Consider the following 6,151-nt stretch of genomic DNA (forward strand, 5'->3'; position numbering starts at 1 on the left):
TCGTGTGTTCATTGTAATGTAAGTTTTGGAGTTCCTAGAGGGGAAACGCTGGCGAAATTAGCTTAGCAAGATGTATACTCTTTCGGTATGAATGAACATATGCTTTCGCTGATTCTGTTTCTATTCCTTTCTTAATAACATTCTACTGAATTAGTCATATTATACCCAAACTTCCGTCTAGAACCGCCGGATCCTGGACCTACAGACCGGCAGAAGATCAGTCCCCACTGATGCCTAGGTGATTGGATTTTGCTACTCCATCATCTACAATCCAACATTCTAGGGGATCCACTATCCAGGTTCAACGATCCTCCAACCTTCAGCATGGATCACTAGCAATGACCCAGCCTCAAGGATCCTACTTCCAACCTCAAGGATCCACTATCCTTCGCCAAGGATCATTGGAGACGACTCAGCCTCAAGGATTCTTCTACCAACCTTGAGGATCACAGAGAATGTTCCAGTCTCAAGGATCCTACTTTCAACATCAAGGATCCTTGCTCGGGTTCAAGGATCCATGGATTATCCATCAAGGCCTTTAGCGATATTGAATGATCGATATGAGAAAGAAGCACTCAAGCATTCGGAGAAAGCCGACAATGTATCCTAGATCCAACATCTTTCAGGATCAACGATCCTCAAGGAATCAACCACTTAGAAGCTCTGAAGTCCATGATGGTGACTTCATCCCAATGCAAACTATCGCTTACTCCAACCCTACTGTGACAGCAGATATCTCTTATCCCTAATAAACTTCTGCAATACCACCTTTAAGTCAAACGGAAGGTAACGATTTTCATAACACCCTTATGGATACTAATTATGGTTTCATGCAGGATTTAGAGATTAGTCAGGCCATGGCCAGGGAACTCAAGTGTTCCTTGAATAGTTAAGCCTATTCTTGAATAGTTAAGCCTATTCCTGAAATCCCAGATGGAAGCTCAAGTGTTGGGATTGAACCCATTACAAAGGAACAGATGATTGAATGCCAAAACGTCTATTAGATGATTGATCCTAAAATAACAGAGTTTACAAGCTTTCTTGTCTAACCACTGTCAAAGCAAAGATCTGCTATACAAGCTCCGATGAAGACTAAAAGACCAAGACAAGCTAAGGTCTACTGAAGTCTATCAGTGGATTGCGTTATCAGTGTTTTTGTTTTATTAATATAACAGTGTCTGTATAGCAGTGTTTAGGCTAATCAGTGTTTAGGGTTAGTTATATTTGTTAGATGTCGCTTTCAATGCTGATGTCATCATTAGATGCTCAGCGGTTTGCTTTGTTTATAAATAGACGATGCATGTGTACTGTTCTATCTATTTCAAAAGATCATTTCCACTTTTATCCAATCATTTTCTTTACATTCGGTACTAACAAACAATCGTGATATCAGGCTGAGGGGGAGTTGTCAATTGCATGCAAAACTTATAAGTTGAAAGCATATCAATGATTTGTTTATATGCTTCACTACTAGAAAACTAGGTAACTGCGACCAAAATTTGCGACCTACATAAAGTGGTCGCAAAATTAGCGACCGGTTTGCGATCAAAATCAAAATAGTCACAAAATTAAAGACCAACTCAGATTCGGTCGCAAAACGATCGCAAGTTTTGTAAGAAAATAAAAATCAATAGTTGCAACCGTTTAAAGCAATCACACATGCGAGAAATATATAAAAAGACAAAAGTTGCAACCTTCTAAAGCAGTCGCAAATAGAGAAAAAAAAAACAAAAGTTGCGACCTATTAAAGCGGTCGCAGATACGAGAAATATAAAAAAACTTGCAATTGCTTTAGACAGTCGCAATACAAGAAATATATCAAAAGTTGCGACTGTGTAAAGCGGTCGCAAATATGAAAATTAATTTTGTATTTAATATGTTAATTTTGGATTTTATCACAAGAAGGGGTCTCACGGGCAATATGGGAATTTTTTGTCTCAGGGACAAATAACCATCTCTAACACTTCCGTTCCGGCCATCAACAACCGCTCCACCACCGCCTCTTCCATTCCGGCCATCAACAACCCCTCCGCCACTGCTGGATTTAAGCATCTCCTTCAACTTTTCTTAGAACACACACCAGCGAGACGCCTCTCTGTCTCTCTCTCTTCTTTCTCTCTCTTCAAGATGATTCAGGTGTGCCAACTTTGATCCACGTTTTCTTTGTTTTGAGCTCAAATGACCGAATTCTATAACATACGAGCTTGCACTTGATTTTGTACTGTTTAATTATGGTTTTGAGTTTAATAGTTGAATTTCGATTTGTAAGTTTGTTTTGACCTATATATTTCGGTCGCATGTGTTAGATTTAGATTCCTCGTGTATGCAAAGATCATTCCTCACTTAAATCCTTAGGCTACGGTGACGTCAGTTTCTACCTTCAGTCTCACAGTATTCTTCGATTGTTATTCATTGATTTGAGTTTGATTGATTAGGTTTCTTTTGTTAACTATGTGGTTGAATCAGTTTCGTTTCAGAATTTGTGATTTGACTGAAATCGAACAACGGATTTGGCGTTGTTGAGGTTAGATCATGGTGAACTGAATAGGTTTTTTTGGTTATTGTTTGATTGATTCATTTATCTTCCTTTTATAGGCTGGAATATTTTGTAAACTCTGTGTTACTTTTCTAGAACTAATAAGTTGATTGTTCACTTGATTTGTGGAAATTAATGAGCTGATTATGAATAGCATGTTTAGATACAGTGAATAATGGATTATGGTGCCTTTGCAGGAGTTTCTGGCAATGGCTGAAAAGATGGTGACACAGAAGTAGCATGATGAGCTTACTGAAGCTCTCAACGATCTGTTTTCTAATGTTACAACTATGATAAAAGGTGATCTTCAGGTTGTTCTATTTGATTGCTTTTATGCATTTATGCATAATCTCTAATCAGCCAAACGGGTTAAATATCTCTTAAAGAGTATTTTTAGAGCATAAAACCTCCAAGCTCAATTAATATAAAAAAAGTTAGATTCTTGCTGGAATAATTCAGGTATTATACACTTTAAGACACACTTGACCTCCAAACTCAATCATCTCTTGCACACTTTAAGACACGCTTGACCTGTTTGACCGGTTATGCTTAACCTTTAACAGGTCAAATGGTTTTATAGTGTATTTTTAAGCATAAAAAATGTGTTTAAAATAATAAAAACTTTATATATAAAAATTTAAACTATTTGGGGAAAGAGTATTGGGTCAACCATACCAGCAAGTACTAAATAATAACCAATTTAAAATCATGTATGTTCGACATGGATATAATCAAGTATAATTATGGAGTCATTATACAGCCAGTGTAGTTGGCAATGGCACTTCTGGAACATATAACATGCATGTAAAGTACTCAAACCCATGGTGTTGATCAAACTAAAAGGCCTTGTGGTCAATGCCTTTGCTTGGAATAGACAAGAAATAACAAAAAGGTTACTTGGGCAATTATATACTTGGACCTGAATACGTATCATCTTTACGTGTCACTCAAAACTTTTAGTTCAATACTAATTTCTCTTTTTTTGCTTCTTTTTAATGATTTGTCAAAGCTCATATTTTCACTATCAATAATATATGTGGCAGCTATTGGTGATTTTTTACATGGATTGGAGGCTTCAGGTCTTCATGACTTATCTAGGGTTACAAGTGTTGCTTCTTTCTTTGTTAGTCGAGTAGAAACACTTGTTGACAAAATGCTTGAAAAAATTGGAACCCCAGATGCCCTCAAACGTCAAGGGAAGGTAAAAAGCCAATCATAAAAGTAAATAATTGAAAATTTACCTTCAAAATATTTTTTTTTCACAACATGGTCTAATTTTACAGGCTGCAAATGCTCAAGCAGCTCTAGCCTTCCAACTATACCAGAAGAAATTCTCAGGCCCGTGATGGGAGGCCCTTGTGAAGAAAGGAGCTAAGAAGTAAAGGTTGCTATGGGCTTCAACCAGTGTCAAGAACCCAGCCTACCTTTACAATCTACATAGTGGGCACTAAATGTTATGGGTTTGTGTTAATCTTCTTGCTTTTAGATATGGTGATTTTGATCCACTTACCTATAAATAAGTTTAGTTTGGTCCACTTACCTATAAAATAAACCATTGTTGACAAACTAGTTATTTCTTAATAACTTTAAGGTAAGTGTGTTACAGCCCAAAGCAATATTAATTCTACCTGTTTGACTCAGACCCACTTTGGTCCGTTATCTAACCTGCCTGACCCGTTGATGGTCAGTTGGTCACCAAATGTAAACGTGTTTGTGTTTTATCTTGTTGGTTAGGTGTCGACCATCCCTGATCAAGGTCTGCAAGCATTCGTTGACCATGGTACAGTTGGAAGGACCATTGACCGAGGCTGAAGGAATTTACAGTGCTTTGGTGAAATTGGGGATCAATTGGAGCTTGAAGGAGTAGATTCTTTCAAGCAAAGCTTTGATAGCCTGCTTGATAGTCTGCAAGAGAAGGCTAATTCTCTGAAACTAGTCAACCTATATATGTGTTTCTAGTGTTTGTTTGGCATCAACAGACTTCAAAGAATGGTTGTGTAAGTGGATGAAAGATTGTGTAATGGTTTTGTATGTATAGATTAAAACAGCTAGCTTGAACAATGGAACTATATTGTTGTGGGGTAACTCATGTGTTTGATGTTTTATATAGTTTTGAAAGTTCGATAAATGCATTAATATTTTAAAAAAATATTACAGTATAAGCTTGTGCAATAGAAAATGACTAAAAAAGCTAAAAAACAAACTAAAAACAATCAATTTTGCGACTGCAAATACGGTGGCAAGTTTGTATAAGGCAAGTGATTGCAAAACGGTCACAAGGCAAGCGGTCGCAAACAATGACCGTCGCAAATAAAGTCTCAAACAAACTAGAGAAACGATCGCAATATTTGCGACCGTTAATATTGTTGCAAATCATAGTCGCAAAATATACTTGCGGTTGCAACTAGGTCGCAAAAGGGCAATTGTGACGTGTGTTTCTCCATCCACATTTACGGTCGCAAACCAATCGCAACCGGGCAATTGCGACCGTTTTGCGACCGGAATTGTAGTCACAATAACGCATTTTTCTAATAGTGAACACCAAGTCTGACTAAAATGTATTACCAACACATATTAAGTGTTAATCATCTATCTATTATACTAAAGTAAAATAATGGTTGACTATTTGACTATGAGGTGGCTATTCTCTTTGGCCAGAGAATTGTTTTTTGGGCGGCATTTTCCTTTCTCTCCTCTCCTATTCACTTTCACGAGCGCTAATTACCTGTTTCTCAATCAATAGCTGTTTTCCCTCATTCTCTCTTCTTTCCAAAATCACTTCAAAGAAACCCTAATACCATTTGTCTACGGTTCAAGCAACAAGGGGGCAATTGAATGGTTGAAGAAAATACTAGGCGCCTCTGCTTTTAGTTTCTCTCTCAAAACCCTAGATCAACAAGTGCAAGTTCGTGTTCTTCACTCTCATATTTAAAATTAAATATTAGAAGTTAATTAAATTTTGTATCAAAGGTATGTTCTACCTCTTATTTCCTGTTTTTTTTTTTTTTTTTTTTTGATTTCTATAACTGTGTTAATATTTGTTGTTCGATTTTATGTCATTTGATAAGGTCTTAGATCTTGGTATGTCAGGCCATGTTTGATGGATATATAAATAACAGGAAACTGTGGGGGGGGGGGGAATAAAGAAATTACTGGATGCTATGTGGCGAACTGAGATTGAGGTATTGCTACTCTACCTTTTTAACGTGGGTTCAGCCTTCTAGTATTCACTCTTCATTGGCTGATTATCTATTTTGGTTAGTTTGTGTTTCAATTGTGTACCAGTGTATTTCCTGTTTTAATTATGTTACTTGAAGTCTAGAACAAATCCATTGCACAGTTCTGCTGCTAATGTTCTTAGGGTTTCTTATTCTCAATTGGCTAATGTTGTAGATGAAACACCCTAATCCCAATCCATTCCGATGACTAGAATAGGTGAGCTTTGACTTATTTAGGGTTTTTTCTTTTAATCTTGAAATCTGGAGTGAACAACCTGTGTAGATGTTTGCTTTGAATCTGTTTGTTATTGTTTTCGTTGAGTTGATTGGATTTTAAATGTGAATGATGGTGTATTTATAAAGACCACTTTTCTTTTGCTACTGAATGTTGTGAAAC

General features: G+C 36.8%; 1 pseudogene; it reads left to right on the forward strand.

Moving 5' to 3' along the window:
• The first annotated feature begins 517 nt into the window (after positions 1-517).
• On the forward strand, positions 518-4,495 carry LOC110924419 (annotated as a pseudogene).
• Positions 4,496-6,151: the final 1,656 nt, after the last annotated feature.

The sequence above is a fragment of the Helianthus annuus genome, chromosome 17, assembly GCF_002127325.2.
Source record: "Helianthus annuus cultivar XRQ/B chromosome 17, HanXRQr2.0-SUNRISE, whole genome shotgun sequence".
Lineage (NCBI taxonomy): Eukaryota > Viridiplantae > Streptophyta > Magnoliopsida > Asterales > Asteraceae > Helianthus > Helianthus annuus.